The sequence below is a fragment of the Danio rerio genome, chromosome 4 (assembly GCF_049306965.1).
Source record: "Danio rerio strain Tuebingen ecotype United States chromosome 4, GRCz12tu, whole genome shotgun sequence".
Taxonomy (NCBI): domain Eukaryota; kingdom Metazoa; phylum Chordata; class Actinopteri; order Cypriniformes; family Danionidae; genus Danio; species Danio rerio.
This window is the reverse complement of record NC_133179.1, coordinates 42,382,686-42,399,212: the sequence shown is the minus strand read 5'-3', so window position 1 is coordinate 42,399,212 and position 16,527 is coordinate 42,382,686. Positions and strand designations below refer to the sequence as shown.

The 16,527-nt window shown below is 41.0% G+C and overlaps 7 non-coding genes across 7 annotated transcripts; all 7 read left to right on the top strand.

Annotated features, from left to right (window-relative positions):
* The first annotated feature begins 1,684 nt into the window (after positions 1 to 1,684).
* On the top strand, positions 1,685 to 1,766 carry trnas-gcu (transfer RNA serine (anticodon GCU)). Its single transcript has one exon. It is a non-coding gene; the product is annotated as a tRNA-Ser (tRNA).
* A 559-nt stretch (positions 1,767 to 2,325) lies between these two features.
* On the top strand, positions 2,326 to 2,407 carry trnas-gcu (transfer RNA serine (anticodon GCU)). Its single transcript has one exon. It is a non-coding gene; the product is annotated as a tRNA-Ser (tRNA).
* A 6,153-nt stretch (positions 2,408 to 8,560) lies between these two features.
* Positions 8,561 to 8,642, top strand: trnas-gcu (transfer RNA serine (anticodon GCU)). The gene has a single exon. It is a non-coding gene; the product is annotated as a tRNA-Ser (tRNA).
* A 1,191-nt stretch (positions 8,643 to 9,833) lies between these two features.
* trnas-gcu (transfer RNA serine (anticodon GCU)) lies at positions 9,834 to 9,915 on the top strand. Its single transcript has one exon. It is a non-coding gene; the product is annotated as a tRNA-Ser (tRNA).
* Positions 9,916 to 10,453: 538 nt separating this feature from the next.
* On the top strand, positions 10,454 to 10,535 carry trnas-gcu (transfer RNA serine (anticodon GCU)). Its single transcript has one exon. It is a non-coding gene; the product is annotated as a tRNA-Ser (tRNA).
* A 1,590-nt stretch (positions 10,536 to 12,125) lies between these two features.
* Positions 12,126 to 12,207, top strand: trnas-gcu (transfer RNA serine (anticodon GCU)). The gene has a single exon. It is a non-coding gene; the product is annotated as a tRNA-Ser (tRNA).
* Positions 12,208 to 14,476: 2,269 nt separating this feature from the next.
* trnas-gcu (transfer RNA serine (anticodon GCU)) lies at positions 14,477 to 14,557 on the top strand. Its single transcript has one exon. It is a non-coding gene; the product is annotated as a tRNA-Ser (tRNA).
* Positions 14,558 to 16,527: the final 1,970 nt, after the last annotated feature.

Here is a 16,527-nt window from a genome sequence, read left to right as displayed (position 1 = left end):
AATGGATAGTTGTGAACTACTTCGATAAAGGAACGTTTTCGTACGTCAGAAGTTTGGGCATCTTGCTAGATACTGATATACTTGAAACAAAAGACTAGGGTGTTGTACTAAAATTTTACGCACGCACGCTTGTCACACAGCTTGCAGGTAAACTCACAGCATGTATTGTACATTCATAATCCATTCCCCCACCTTTTAAAATCACTCTCATAAACGGTCAAACTATAGTAAATTATTCGACGTAAATCTCAAAATACATGCAATTTAAAACACATTAATATTTAAAAACAAGTATGACATGTTTTACATAGATACTGTACTGAATGTACTGAAGCTTAACAAGTTAAGCAAATTTCAACAAACGTTATATCATGTAAACGAAATAAACACCCTTTGATAAATCTCAAGCCACTTTTTTTATCGAGGAGCTGGCCTGTTCCTGTTGCCCTCATCTGATGGCCAAACTCCTGTGCTGGCAAACTTTTTCAGACGTGAAATCCAGTCAGCGTCTGACATGGCTTTGTGGAATTTTTCAGACATTTTTTCTCCTATAAATTAAACGGTTTTAGATTTAAGTATCCAAATTTGAAATACAAAACACTAAAACATTAATACGTGCAATTATGTAGATTTTCTTATCTTTTTTAAGAAATCACTATCAGAAAAAAAATCCTGAACTTTTTTGACCTCTGACCCGCCTCCAGATGACCCTGTTATTTCTTCGTGTACCTTCGGCTCAGTTCGGAAAATTGATTGACATCTGACTAACCTGTTTGACTGCACACCTAGCGGTGAATCTTGGAACGGTTCCTTCCCCAGCTTTAACATTGCCATGACTCTGATTGGTCAAATGTTGAAAATGTTGAGAACTACGGTCCGCGATTGGCTGCAAATGTTGAGACGCTGCAACGTGATTGGCTACAATGTTGGACCCAATCGCTCCGATTGGCTCTTATCTTCAACATTTGTGAAATATTGATGGACAATCCTTCAGCAGCTGGCATTGCTAATCCATTGTGCTCTTTAAATCCCATCCTCGTCGCTATATGTCCTGGCATTCGAGAGAGCCTGGTGCTTCTGTGGAACTTGTTTTACTCTCACTCTTTTAGCGTTTTGAAGGATGTTGTTGCAAAATTTTATTACAAAGTGGCCAAGTCAATCGAATCCCATCCTTGTCGTTCAAATGCTTTGGCGTTTGAAAGAGGCCGATGCTTTTGTGAAAGGTGTTTTACTCGCACTCTCTTAGCGGTTTGAAGGATGTTGTTGCAAAATTTTATGTCACCTTTATAAAAAAAAGAGCTGCAAATACAAACATATATGCCATAGTCCAGCCCCCATCATGAAAGTGAGTACATACATGACGAGGTGGAAGAGTCCATCGAATCCCATCCTTGTCGCTCAAATGCTCTGGCATTTGAAAGAGGCCGGTGCTTCCGTGGAAGGTGTTTTACTCGCACACTCTTATCGTTTTGAAGGATGTTGTTGCAAAATTTAACGTCATCTTTACCGAAAATAGCATACATGACGGGGTGGCCGAGTCCATCGAATCCCATTTTTGTCGTTCATTTACTCTGTCGTTCATACGGCAAAACTGAAAGTCATCTTACCGAAAATAGTTGCAGAAACAAACATTTACAATTATGTGCCACTGTCCGGCCTCCACCAGAGAAGAAAGAAAATACATGATGAGGTGGCCGAGTGGTTAAGGCGATGGACTGCTAATCCATTGTGCTCTGCACGCGTGGGTTTGAATCCCATCCTCGTCGTTCATATGTTCTGGCATTCGAGAGATTTTATGGTGTTTCTGTAGAAGTACTTTCACTCTCACTCTTTTAGTGTTTTGAAGGATGTTGTTGCAAAATTTTAAGTCATCTTTATCGAAAATAGCTGCAAATACAAACATATATGCCATAGTCCAGCCCCCAACAGGAAAGTGAGTACATACATGACGAGGTGGAAGGGTCCATCGAATCCCATCCTTGTCGTTCAAAAGCTCGGGCGTTTGAAAGAGGCCGGTGCTTCCGTGGAAGGTGTTTTACTCGCACGCTCTTATCGTTTTGAAGGATATTGTTGCAAAATTTACCGTCATCTTTACCGAAAACAGCAGCCAATATATACAGAAATGGCGTAGTCCAGCCCCCAACAGGAAAGTGAGTACATACATGACGGGGTGGCCGAGTCTATCGAATCCCATTTTTGTCGTTGATTTGCTCTGTCGATCATACGGCAAAATTGAAAGTCACCTTACCGAAAATAGTTGCAGAAACATACATATACACATATGTGCCACAGTCCGGCCTCCACAAGAGAAGATGTAAAGTACGTGACGTGGTGGCCGAGTGGTTAAGGCGATGGACTGCTAATCCATTGTGCTCTGCACGCGTGGGTTCGAATCCCATCCTCGTCGCTTGTATGTTCTGGTGTTTGAGAGATTATGGTGTTTCTGCAGAAGTTCTCTCGCTCTTTCAGCGTTTTGAAGGATGTTGTTGCAAAATTTTATGTCCACTTTATCGAAAATAGCTGCAAATACAAACATATGCCATAGTCCAGCCCCCACCATAAAAGTGAGTACATACATGACGAGGTGGAAGAGTCCATCGAATCCCATCCTTGTCGTTCAAAAGCTCTGGCGTTTCAAAGAGGTCGGTGCTTCCGTGGAAGGTGTTTTACTCTCACGCTCTTATCGTTTTGAAGGATGTTGTTGCAAAATATAACGTCATCTTTACCGAAAATAGCAGCAAATACATACAGAAATGCCGTAGTCCAGCCCCCAACAGGAAAGTGAGTACATACATGATGGGGTGGCCGAGTCCATCGAATCCCATTTTTACGTTCATTTGCTCTGTCGTTCATACGGCAAAATTGAAAGTCATCTTACCGAAAATAGTTGCAGAAACATACATATATGTAGTGATAATTGGATTTATCAAATATTAAAATTTGTGTCTCTTTTGACCAGGTCAGGTCACCTTCCTCACACCTCAGAGAGTGAATGTCAGCCATGGGGGGCCTCTTTTGTGTCCCATTTGTGTCTCTTTTGTGACATGCAAGTTTACTGATCCATGTGTATCTCTGAGTTTGAGACAATGTCAAAAGTTGATTGGATCAAGAAGCAAGTCCTGGGCTCTTAACACCTTTGTCTTTCAGATAAACAAAAGACAGATGGTTACTGTCTCAACTGCCACTTTCTGATGAGCTTAAGAAAAGGGTCAGAGTTTAGTGTTAACTCTGCAGCATTTGTTTATATTGGAAATTAATTTCCACAAGTTCCTGGCTTTACCGCTGATCACTACATCCCCCCTCCTTGTTCGAATCGAGGACTGAAGTCGTTGGTCTGGACAATGGAATAAAGTAAAACAGGAACAAAACATACCACTTAACTTTCCCTTTTGACCATTGGCATAGCAGTAATATGACTGAATTTCCAAATAATTTAAGAACTATTTGAAGAGTTTATGTGGAAATGGAAATTTTATGCAAAGGGATTAACAGTTACATGACAATAAGTTTTAAAAGTAAATACTGAAAAATGTTTGTCTGAAACGAAAGCATCTTTAGCAAGAAACCAAATTTGATAATGACATAATATGGTGTTGGACTGTCAAGGATGTACACTGCGTGCACTTGCATATTATGCATAGTTCCTTTCCTTGCCCGACTGACCGATTCCCCAAACAAGTTCACTTGGTACCAAATATGACAGGATGTAATGTCTTGCCATTTTATCAGGAGCGAAGCTCAATTTGGCATTAAGTAAAATTTGCATTATTTTACAGACTAACTAATGGGTCAAGTCACATTCTATATGACATCCATTATCTTAATTACCCTGCTAATGGTATGGTAAGGTCTGTATTTTAATCAACAGCAAATGTTTAAAATGTGAAGGTTCTGCCTGCTTCTGCAGCTGTACTACAGGTTCAATCAACTTATTCTTCTCTTTGGAAGGATGTCCTATAAGGAAAGATTGCAAGGCTGAAACTAGCAACAATTTTACAACATTGGCTGTGATTTGCAATATTTTACATAAGGTGCCAAGTAACTAGTTTATGAGTGGTCTTGTCTGTTGGTTTGACCATCTAGAGGATTGTCAAAGGCATGAAGAAAAAATATCAGTTTGCATGTACAATTAGAGACTGATTGGAATATTTCAACTGAGACAAAGAATTATGACTCCTTTCCTGAATTAAAGGAATGTGATGACAGGGGCAATTAAAAGTCTGCTGACTTTGAAGGCCCTGTTCGTTTTAAGCTACCCCCCCCCCCCCCCCCCCCCCATGGCTGACATTCACTCTCTGAGGTGTGAGGAAGGTGACCTGACCTGGTCAAGCAGAGGTAACCTGGTCTCTGTCTGTGGAGCTATGCTCCTCAGAATTAAGGCTTTTGAGGTGCTCTTGAAGCATGTTATGCATTTTTGATAATAAATCATCATCATGCCTACTTTCAAAACCTCTGGACTGCCTAATTCCATTACCCATATTCCAGTTGTTTCCTGGATCATCTCTCTTTCTTTTCTGTCTACTCTCCCTTCTGTCCTTATGCTGCCTTTTCTCTCCAGCAGAGGGCTTTTTGGCATTCTTGTCGAAGGACTTTGATTGGGGGAAGAATTTGTATTTGCTAGGAATCCTGTTTTGGTCAGGTTCTGACACTACATCCAAATGTGCGGGAAACTTTTTGTTCTTTCTGTCCTGTCCAGGTTCAGAAATGTAAGCATATTCTTTGTTCTTTCTATCTGCATTTACCTTCCCACTATCCCAAGCTCGTATTGCAAGTTGCCTCAACTCACTTGCCCAAATCTTTTCAATGTTGAAAAGTGCGAGCTGTTGTCTAACTGTGGGGTAAAGGTTAGCAACAAACAGGTGCTTGAACAAAGGGTCTTCCTCCGCATCAGGATAATCTTTACCAGCAAAATACATCTCTCTTAAACGCTCATAGTACTCTCTAGGAGACTCATGGCGGCCTTGCTTGATTTTAAAAGCTGACAGACGAGAGGTATAGGGGTTTTCATGTAGAGTAAATTCTGCTGCAAGGGCTTTGCACAATTCATTGAAATCATTGGAAATTGCTGGACTCTGCCTGTCAATAAAACTATGCACAGCTTGTGTTGTTGTCGTCCTCAAAATGAAAAGTTTATCTGACATAGTAATGTCAGGGAGGTATGACAAGGCAAAATGGACATCTTTAAGGTACAGCTCAATGCTGTTTCCTGGTGATTCAGGATTAAACACTTCAATGTCACATGCCAGTTCCTTAAGTAATGACAAATGATCGCTGGGATGTGGCATACTTGGAGACTTAGGTTGAGATAGGACAGTATTATGAGAGTTGGATGCAACTTCATAGTTACTAAATGGGTCAGCACTTGGGCTTAGACCACTACGGGCTCTGACATTATCACTACCTTGATAACGCTTTCTGTTTTCAAAGCTACACAACAGGGGTTCCCTACCTGCTGAATCAAGGGAGCGGGGGTGCTCGGTTTGGGATTCAGGGTGCTTGGGGGAAAAACGTCTGGCTCCCTCAAATTCACTAATCTGGTCCACAATCCAATCCATTTCTCTTATCCAATCTTCCTTGTCCATTTCTTGCTTCTCTCTCAGCTCAGAAATGTCACGCAATGCTGATCTTACTTCAGCTTTGGTCCTAGTTTCTCTAGACCTCAGAGAATTTAACTCCTCTGTTTGTGCTGAAAAGTCAGTTTGGGTCTGGACAAGCTCTGTTTGCAGAGCGGCCATGTCAGTTTTCACACCTTCAAGCTGTTCTTCCTGACTCTCAGTTATAGCATGTAGGCTTTTTGTCTCTGAAGACAATCTACATATCTCAGCTTTTAGCTTCAAATTATCCCTACGCAAATCAGCCAGTTCGTTTTTGAGCTCCTCAAACTTCAAATACAAAACTTTGTTCTGATCTTGGGGGAGGGAAATATCCTGATTTGGTTGTACAGGTAAATTTTGTGCTAGGCTAAAAAGAAGCTTCAAAAATGGAGCAGCTTTTACAGCTTGACTCACTGCTTCAACTGTTATATCAGCCATATTTATTTAATATATAAACTTGTGTTTTCTATATAAAATAAATGCACCCCCCAACCAAGGTAACCTGTGGAATGTTTAACACATAAGTGCCGGCTAGTCTACCACTAAGACAATGGGTGTCACACACTGAATGGGGCTTGATTAATTTAGCACTTATCACTGAATGGTCAGAGGTGTTAACGTTGCCTGACCGGTTTCACAAAGACACTCTGAATTTAAATAGACTCAAAAGGTGAACCAAACCTTTGTTATACATGCAAGTAGCAATTCAGTTATAATTCAGAATTACAAGACTACAATTTACTGATTTTGAAATCAGAAAATCTCTGCCATGATAAAGTTGGTTCAGGACTTAATGGCAAATCACAAACTTTTATCACTTCATAAACACCCTATTCATAAATAGTACCAAGTATTTGAGCAGGGACAACAATCAAGTCAGGCTTAGAGGGAACCACTTTTGCCTTTGCAACTGGTTACTGTCTAAATTTGATGACTGAAATAGTTTCCTGCTAAAGTTACCTCAATTGCAGTTTTATTAGTGCATAAACATTGTGTTGATAAAACAGAAGGCTCAATTTCAATCTAAGCCAGGCCCCACGTTGGGCGCCAAATAATGTAGTGATGATTGGATTTATCAAATATTAAAATCAATATTTCGGTATTGATATTAATATTGATATTTTAATCTCCCGTAGGGGACCAAATGATGTAGATATAACAGATAACTAACTCCTTTTAAACAGGGCACCAGACAGCTTTCCACTGTCAAAATAATTAACAATAAAATATTGTTAGTTAAATTATACAAATGAGGAGTTTATTATCTGGCCAAATCTGAAGGATAATGAGATCGTTTGACTTGTAGAGCCTTTTTCTGTATTATCAACACAAGGAAGACACAATTGTAATAAATGTGTATTTATTAACAAAATAGTAATCAAGGGTAACTACAATTACTAAATGTACAATAAATGAAGTGCATAGGCAAGTGATGAAGGTGATTAAGTTAAGGTAAGGTAAACCTTATTTTACAATAACAAAGAACTGAGCAAGTTTTTGTTATTAAAGAATATCAGTTTTAAACATCTAATTAATTAGAATATTTTATACTGAAACACACTATGCCAAGGTCTAATTTAAAGGGTTGGAAAGTGGAATATTTACGTTTCTGCCTTTGATGCAGTGGATGGAAGAAGTTGGATCTTCCTGCAGATCTTGAAGCATGAAACGAGCAGATTTGGCTCTCTTGAGCTTTGGGTGGAAGAAATCTGTAGTTTCTGGAACACGCAGACTGGAGATTTCTAGAAGTGGTGGTTCGATGTCGGGAACACGCCAACGTCTTTATCCTTGAGCGTAGAAATCTGTATCTTCTGGAACACGCAGAAATTGGAGATTTCTGGAGGTAGTGGTCTGATGTCGGGGACACCCCGACGTCTTTATCCTTGAGCGTAGAAATCTGTATCTTCTGGAACACGCAGAAATTGGAGATTTCTGGAGGTGGTGGTTCGATGCTGGGAACACGCCGATGCCTTTTCTTTGAAGGTAGAGTTCCTGGAAATCTGGGACACGCAGATTTTTGGAGGTGGTGGCCTTGATGCGATGGTTCAGACGCCTTGGAAAAAGCACTGTGAATCCAATTACCAAATCCTTGCTGGAACACGCAGCAAAAGGTCTGATGTCTAGGACAAAACCCCGCAAACCACCATGAACCACACTTTGACCACTCTTCGACCACCTTTTAGGACACACTCTTTAGGACCCACACTTAACAGACTTTTTACCAGGACACTCTTTGTTTAAGACAATGTCTTTAATACTTTCTCTGGAAGGCGGGATTGAAGGATGTCACCTTTCAAATCCAGCATTGTGATTGGATGATCCTGTGAGTTGGTCACTGGTAGGTGTCATCCATAATGTGGCCTGCATTTGCATAGTCATAGTCCACTGGTTAACTATGATAATATTTAAGAGTCTTAAATATTTTCCTATGCATAATTCACTTTCCAAACCACATCTAATTTACCCAAGGCATTATTTGGAATAGATAGAGTCTAAACATCGCTATGTAATGTTGATCTTTATCCAAGCATTCATATATAAACCTTAATAAGCAAAGTTTCATACAGTGAAGTATTTCAAGCAGTGCATATTAAATATATACATGATCATTTGAATATACAGGTATATGAAGTGAAATTTTCCATTTGTGTCTCTTTTGTGACATGCAAGTTTACTGATCCATGTGTATCTCTGAGTTTGAGACAATGTCAAAAGTTGATTGGATCAAGAAGCAAGTCCTGGGCTCTTAACACCTTTGTCTTTCAGATAAACAAAAGACAGATGGTTACTGTCTCAACTGCCACTTTCTGATGAGCTTAAGAAAAGGGTCAGAGTTTAGTGTTAACTCTGCAGCATTTGTTTATATTGGAAATTAATTTCCACAAGTTCCTGGCTTTACCGCTGATCACTACATATACAAATATGTGCCACAGTCCGGCCTAAACCAGAGAAGAAGGAAAGTATGTGACGAGGTGGCCGAGTGGTTAAGGCGATGGACTGCTAATCCATTGTGCTCTGCACGCGTGGGTACGAATCCCATCCTCGTCGTTTGTGTGTTCTGTTATTTGAGAGATCATGGTGTTTCTGTAGAAGTTCTCTTACTCTCACTCTTTTAGCGTTTTGAAGGATGTTGTTGCAAAATTTTATGTCTACTTTATCGAAAATAGCTGCAAATACAAACATGCCATAGTCCAGCCCCCATCAAGAAAGTGAGTACATACATGATGAGGTGTAAGAGTCCATCGAATCCCATCCTTTTCGTTCAAATGCTCTGGCGTTTGAAAGAGGCCGGTGCTTCCGTGGAAGGTGTTTTACTCGCACGCTCTTATCGTTTTAAGGGATGTTGTTGCAAAATTTAACGTCATCTTTACCGAAAATAGCAGCAAATACATACAGAAATGCTATAGTCCAGCCCCCAACAGGAAAGTGAGTGTATACATGACGGGGTGGCCGAGTCCATTGAATCCCATTTTTGTCGTTCATTTGATCTTTCGTTCATACGGCAAAACTGAAAGTCATCTTACCGAAAAAAGTTGCTGAAACATACATATACAATTATGTGCCAAAGTCCGGCCTCCATCAGAGAAAAAGTAAAATACATGACGTGTTGGCCGTGTGGTTAAGGCGATGGACTGCTAGTCCATTGTGCACTGCACGAGTGGGTTTGAATCCCATACTTGTTGCTTATTTGATCCGGCATTCGAGAGATCATGGTGTTTCTGTAGAAGTTCGTTTATTCTCATTCTTTTAGCGTTTTAAAGGATGTTGTTGCAAAATTTTATGTCATCTTTATCGAAAATAGCTGAAAATACAAACATATATGCCATAGTCCAGCCCCCATCATGAAAGTGAGTACATATATGACGAGGTGGAAGAGTCCATCGAATCCCATCTTTGTCGTTCAAATGCTCTGGCGTTTGAAAGAGGCCGGTGCTTCCGTGGAAGGTGTTTTACTCTCACGCTCTTATCGTTTTGAAGGATGTTGTTGCAAAATTTAACGTCATCTTTACCGAAAATAGCAGCCAATATAAACAGAAATGCCGTAGTCCAGCCCCCAACAGGAAAGTGAGTACATACATGACGGGGTGGCCGAGTCCATCGAATCCCATTTTTACGTTCATTTGCTCTGTCGATCATACGGCAAAATTGAAAGTCATCTTACCGAAAATAGTTGCAGAAACATACATATACAAATATGTGCCACAGTCCGGCCTCAACCAGAGAAGAAGGAAAGTATGTGACGAGGTGGTCGAGTGGTTAAGGCGATGGACTGCTAATCCATTGTGCTCTGCACGCGTGGGTTCGAATCCCTTCCTCGCCGTTTGTGTGTTCTGTTATTTGAGAGATTATGGTGTTTCTGTAGAAGTTCTCTTACTCTCACTTTTTTAACGTTTTGAAGGATGTTGTTGCAAAATTTTATGTCCACTTTATCGAAAATAGCTGCAAATACAAACATATGCCATAGTCCAGCCCCCATCAAGAAAGTGAGTACATACATGATGAGGTGGAAGAGTCCATCGAATCCCATCCTTGTCGTTCAAATGCTCTGGCGTTTGAAAGAGGCCGGTGCTTCCGTGGAAGGTGTTTTACTCGCACGCTCTTATCGTTTAGAAGGATGTTGTTGCAAAATTTAACGTCATCTTTACCGAAAACAGCAGCCAATATATACAGAAATGCCGTAGTCCAGCCCCCAACAGGAAAGTGAGTACATACATGACGGGGTGGCCGAGTCCATTGAATCCCATATTTGTCGTTCATACGGCAAAACTGAAAGTCATCTTACCGAAAATAGTTGCAGAAACATACATTTAAAAATATGTGCCACAGTCCGGCCTCCACCAGAGAAGAAGGAAAGGCTGGATGAGGTGGCCGAGTGGTTAAGGCGATGGACTGCTAATCCATTGTGCTCTGCACGCATGGGTTCGCATCCCATCCTTGTCGCTCGTATGTTCTGGTATTTGAGACATCATGGTGTTTCTGTAGAACTTCTTTTATTCTCACTCTATTAGCGTTTTGAAGGATGTTGTTGCAAAATTTTATGGCAACTTTATCGGAAATAGCTGCAAATACAAACATATGCCATAGTCCAGCCCCCATCATGAAAGTGAGTACATACATGACAAGGTGGAAGGGTCTATCGAATCCCATCCTTGTCGTTCGAATGCTCTGGCGTTTGAAAGAGGCCGGTGCTTCTGTGGAAGGTGTTTTACTCGCACACTCTTATCGTTTTGAAGGATGTTGTTGCAAAATTTAACGTCATCTTTACTGAAAATAGCAGCCAATATATACAGAAATGCCGTAGTCCAGCCCCCAACAGGAAAGTGCGTACATACATGACGGGGTGGCCGAGTCCATTGAATCCCATTTTTGTCGTTCATTTGCTCTGTCGTTCATACGGCAAAACTGAAAGTCATCTGACCGAAAATAGTTGCAGAAACATACATTTACAATTATGTTCCACAGTCCGGCCTTCACCAGAGAAGATGGAACGTACGTGACGAGTTGACAGTGGTTAAGGCGATGGACTGCTAATCCATTGTGCTCTGCATGCGTGGGTTCAAATCCCTTCTTCGTCGCTCATATGTTTTCTGTCATTCGAGAGATCATGGTGTTTCTGTAGAAGTACTCTCACTCTTTAAGCGTTTTGAAGGATGTTGTTGCAAAATTTTATGTCAACTTTATCGAAAATAGCTGAAAATACAAACATATGCCATAGTCCAGCCCCCATCATGAAAGTGAGTACATACATGACAAGGTGGAATGGTCTATCAAATCCCATCCTTGTCGTTCGAATGCTCTGGCGCTTAAATGAGGCCGGTGCTTCCGTGGAAGGTGTTTTACTCGCACGCTCTTATCGTTTTGAAGGATGTTGTTGCAAAATTTAACGTCATCTTTACCGAAAACAGCAGCCAATATATACAGAAATGCCGTAGTCCAGCCCCCAACAGGAAAGTGAGTACATACATGACGGGGTGGCCGAGTCCATTGAATCCCATTTTTGTCGTTCATACGGCAAAACTGAAAGTCATCTGCCCGAAATAGTTGCAGAAACATACATTTACAATTATGTTCCACAGTCCGGCCTTCACCAGAGAAGATGGCACGTACGTGACGAGTTGACCGAGTGGTTAAGGCGATGGACTGCTAATCCATTGTGCTCTGCATGCGTGGGTTCAAATCCCTTCTTCGTCGCTCATGTGTTCTGGCATTCGAGAGATCATGGTGTTTCTGTAGAAGTACTTTTACTCTCACTCTTTTAGCGTTTTGAAGGATGTTGTTGCAAAATTTAACGTCATCTTTACCGAAAATAGCAGCAAATACATACAGAAATGTCAGATTCCAGCCCCCATCATGAAAGTGAGTACATACATGACGAGGTGGAAGAATTCCTCGAATCCCATTTTTGTCGTTCATTTGATCTGTCGTTCATATGGCAAAACTGAAAGTCATCTTACCGAAAATAGTTGCAGAAACATACATATACAAATATGTGCCACAGTCTGGCCTCTACCAGAGAGGAAGGAAAGGCTGGATGAGGTGGCCGAGTGGTTAAGGCGATGGACTGCTAATCCATTGTGCTCTGCACGCATGGGTTTGAATCCCATCCTCGTCGCTCATATGTTCTGGTATTTGAGAGATCATGGTGATTCTGTATAAGTTCTCTCACTCTTTTAGCGTTTTGAAGGATGTTGTTGCAAAATTTTATGCCAACTTTATCGAAAATAGCTGAAAATACAAACATATGCCATAGTCCAGCCCCCATCATGAAAGTGAGTACATACATGACAAGGTGGAAGGGTCTATCGAATCCCATCTTTGTCGTTCGAATGCTCTGGCGTTTGAAAGCGGCCGGTGCTTCCGTGGAAGGTGTTTTACTCGCACGCTCTTATCGTTTTGAAGGATGTTGTTGCAAAATTTAACGTCATCTTTACCGAAAACAGCAGCCAATTGTAGGAACTCATCGGCATTTTTCAGTGGTCAACACAAGTTGAATCTGAAATCTTGGGCATCTCCAATGGTCTCATTCATTGAACTAGCTTGAGGGCTTATACCATCAGGATAACAGAGCGCCAATTGATTTTGGGCTCCTCTGACCAGTACTTCTCCGCAGATGTTCTGGTACCCTTCGGCTAACTAGCCAATGATTAATCAAATCAGTTAAATTAAAAACAATGGCCCTTACAGGATCTTCAGCGGAAACCATTTCACGAGACTTTTAATTGACTCCTGGTCATGTGCTCGCCTTGGGCACATCCTGCTAGAAGCACAATTTCGTAGAGACAAAGAGATCTCTAGAAACATTAATGCATATGAACAAAAGCTAATCTCTTAATGTTAGAACTAAGGCAGATGTATCTTTGAATAATATGCCATAATGTTCCTCATATGCTGTTTATTCCAATCAACTAGGTTAATCAATGTGTTGTTTTAACCCTTATAACAGAGTAAAATAATCTGTATGTGTCTGAAATTTATGATGTCTGGTATTGAACGAAAGCTAGTGACATTTGCAATACGTTGGTGTAAATGAAAAACTAGTAGTACAAACAGTATTCAACTTGTAACGTTTGATGTAAGATAGTTTCAATCTTGCAAGAGTTCTACCAAGTGAAATCTACATGCAGTCTGTTAATTATTGACCTTTCCTACGTCAGTACGGGGCGTGGCCCCGCCCTTCATGGCAACTGCTCATTGGCAGACAGTGCCATGGGGACGAACCAGCCCAGGTCACTTAAAAACACCCTGCGACAAAGAAACTTTGCTTTTTGCATCAGCTAGCTTGCGCATGCTTTTGCTCTCTGCCCCCTTTCGCCTGCCCGGACACCGCGCCGCCACGCGATTGGGTTACTACGAACTTCCACGCAAACCTCTTAAGTTTCGGGACTCCCGAAGCTGCACGAACTTCCGCAAACCGACTCTCAGCAGTCTGTCACCTCGGTAACCCAGGACAACAGCCATTCACGAGCGTGTGAATCCCAAAGACGTCATCGAAGCGAGAAACCACCCAATCAGGAGCACCGTGTTTCCCCAAGGCCAGCCGGCGAGGGAGATTCGACTTCAGCAAAAAGGGCGCAAGTAACACAAACTAATGTTGTCTCTTGCTGATCTTGTGCAGATTGATCTTAAGCAGTTAAAGATAAGCCATATCTCTGCTTTTGTGGTTTCTCAGGTGTTATTCTAAGATCTTGCAAGAAGTATTAGAATTAATTTGGGACGTTGTCAACTCATATTGCATCCTCTGAACTACCTCTGTGTGTATGTGTGAATGTGTGTGTGCGTTTGTTTGTTGTTTGCTTATTACGTAGTTAGTTTCATGTATCGTAGTGTAGCTCAATAAATCTTTGTACTCATTTTGTAAGAACTGTGTTCTTGTTTATGTGCTTCTAAGTCATTGCCTCGAGCTGTAGATCTTGTTACCTTGCTAAAAGTTAACCCAATACTGTGTTATGTTATGATCGTTGGCCACGTAAATAATATAAACAAGATTGGTAAGATACGATGTCTTCTATTTGCGGGACAAATGGTAGATAAAGTGTGAATCTTTTGATCTGATTCAATCTGACTCATTTGAGTCAAATCAATGATTCGAATCTTCAGGATCCGATTCTTTGAAATGAGCTAATTAATCCCTGATCGATATTAAAACGTAGGTTGATCCCCTACACAATATATACAGAAATGCCGTAGTCCAGCCCCCAACAGGAAAGTGAGTACATACATGACGGGGTGGCCGAGTCCATCGAATCCCATTTTTGTCGTTCATTTGCTCTGTCGTTCATACGGCAAAACTGAAAGTCATCTTACCGAAAATAGTTGCAGAAACATACATATATAAATATGTGCCACAGTCCGGCCTCTACCAGAGAAGAAGTAAAATATGTGACGAGGTGGCCGAGTGGTTAAGGTGATGGACTGCTAATCCATTGTGCTCTGCTTCGTGGGTTCGAATCCCATCCTCGTCGTTCATATGTTCTGGCTTTCGAGAGATCATGGTGTTTCTGCAGAAGTTCTTTTACTCTAACTCTTTTAGCGTTTTGAAGGATGTTGTTGCAAAATTTTATGTCATCTTTATCGAAAATAGCTGGAAATACAAACATATATGCCATAGTCCAGCCCCCATCATGAAAGTCATGAAAGTGAGTACATACATAACGAGGTGGAAGAGTCCATCGAATCCCATCCTTGTCGTTCAAATCCTCTGGCGTTTGAAAGAGGCTGGTGCTTCCGTGGAAAGTGTTTTACTCGCACGCTCTTATCGTTTTGAAGGATGTTGTTGCAAAATTTAACGTCATCTTTACCGAAAATAGCAGCAAATACATACAGAAATGCCATAGTACAGCCCCCAACAGGAAAGTGAGTACATACAAGACGGGGTGGCCGAGTCCATCGAATCCCATTTTTGTTGTTCATTTGATCTTTCGTTCATACGGCAAAATTGAAAGTCATCTTACCGAAAATAGTTGCAGAAACATACATATACAATTATGTGCCACAGTCAGGCCTCCACCAGAGAAGAAGGAAAATACATGACGCGGTGGCCGTGTGGTTGAAGGCTGATTTATACTTCTGCGTAAAACGCCGGTGTATGCTACGGCGCTGACGCATAGCCCTTCACGGTGGCCGTCACTGACGTGCACCTCTCAAAAAATGTAACTACACGTCGCAACGACGCGTAGCGTAAGCTCTGTGATTGGTTGGCTTGGTAGCGCTGACGAGTCTGGGCGGGACCGAGAGCCGCGCGAATGGCGCGAGTGATTGTTTACAAGTGTGGAGTCCCATGAAGGAGCTCCGGGTGGAAAGTTTTGTTGTGTATTAACCTCATAGTTAAAGTTGTTGCACGTCCGCCGGTTCCTGCATCAAAATGAGCGAGTTTGAGCCACTTGTACATCCCGGAAGTGTTCAGGAAAAGCAAAAAAGCCGCAAAGAAACTCGACACAGAGGAAGATTTACACCTCACTGCCAACTAGTGTTTCAGAAGTGTTCATGCAGACCAACAGAGACAGCGCACAGAAGTATAAATGCACAGCCACGCGCGTTGCCTGCGCCGTGGGTTACGCTGGTCACTTGACGCAGAAGTATAAATCAGGCAAAACTGAAAGTCATCTTACCAAAAATAGTTGCAGAAACATAAGTAACCCTAGTGAAATAGTAAAATTTTTATTTATAATATTATTTAGAGCAGAATAATCATATTATTATTATATCTACAAGTCTTTATAAATATGATAAACAAAATAAAATTCATGTATACAAATGTAGTTTGAGGTAAAGTAACAACCAATCATAGGAGCGGGTTGTTAGCTCCGCCCCTCCCAGCTTGCTGGGAGAGAGAGACAGAGCAGAGACGAGACCGGTTGGCAGAATAATAGAGGAGCAAATTTGAACAAAAAGATTAAAATACAGTATGTTATGATTCCTAAACAGTTTAAAAGTGATTTTAGTTGTACTAAATCAAGTTGTACCTGCAAAATAGTTGCTATTTAGTGTGTTAGTGTGTTTAAGAGTGTGTTAAAGTCAGACCGCATGTTGCATTGCGTTTACAGTGCGCTGACGTCATTTTGCAATCGCGTGTGTGTGAGAAGACCATAGAGTGATATAGAAATCGTGAATTTGACAGGTATTCCATTATATTAGTACTAGGGATGTAACGGTATCAGAATTTCACGGTACGGTAATACCTCGGTATGAATGTCACGGTACGGTATTTATTGAATCATTTACAGAAAAAAACAAAACTTATGAAAATACTCCAAAAAAGTGCCAAAAGTGTCAATGACATACAAATTAGCCATCTATCTGTAAGCTTTGAAACAGGAACTTCAATTTTAATAACAAAAAAAATATTAAACCATGTAAAAAATAAAGTTTCAATTTAGTATTGTTGAAAACTCATCACATTCAACATTTAATCACACTCAGCCCATCTACCCAG